The following is a 618-nucleotide window of genomic DNA, read 5'->3' as shown; positions in this document are numbered from 1 at the left end:
GAAGTATTCATTGTTTTCAACGTATTGATTGTATATCAAAATTTATGTTCACTTGACGTAGCCTGAATTAGCTTGCAAACAATAATAAAGGTATTTAGTATGCCAGTGAGAATATATGTAGCTGGAAAATAAGATTATGCATTTTCCAGCATTGATTCACTTTATTAGAGCATTGATTGTAAGGCACAAAATTGTTTGAAAACACAGTGACAATATTTTAATTTCGTAGTCGATGGAATTAAAGATAATAACAGCTATAAAGATATGTTCCTTAAACACTAATATAAAACCTAGTAAGTGTTTTGTTCATGCAAAAGAACCATGGCTGTTATAACTATACAAAATTATTCTTAAGAATCCAGATATTAATGATTAATATAATTTCGTTTAAACAGTTATCGTCGAGTACCCTGTGTGTACTTCAGGTGTTTACATACAAGCATTTGCAAAGTACTTAATAGTGCACGATATAGTTAATACATTGCTAGCGTGTTTGGTCTTCTTCCAGCTATCACGCGCCTGTTTCTATTGTGTGTTGATTTACGTAGTTTGAAATGAGCATGTGAAACTTAAACACGAGTAACTGCTCAGTTGCAACGAGAACTACATGCTATTCCT

General features: G+C 32.0%; 1 protein-coding gene across 1 annotated transcript in view; it reads left to right on the top strand.

Annotated features, from left to right (window-relative positions):
- LOC119589297 overlaps positions 1–618 on the top strand; it is a 19088-nt gene that overhangs the window by 11097 nt on the left and 7373 nt on the right. The gene's annotated exons all lie outside the window — the stretch shown is intronic.

This window comes from Penaeus monodon, chromosome 25 (assembly GCF_015228065.2).
Source record: "Penaeus monodon isolate SGIC_2016 chromosome 25, NSTDA_Pmon_1, whole genome shotgun sequence".
NCBI lineage: Eukaryota > Metazoa > Arthropoda > Malacostraca > Decapoda > Penaeidae > Penaeus > Penaeus monodon.
Note: the sequence above shows the minus strand (reverse complement) of the source record. Positions and strands in the feature narration are given on the sequence as shown.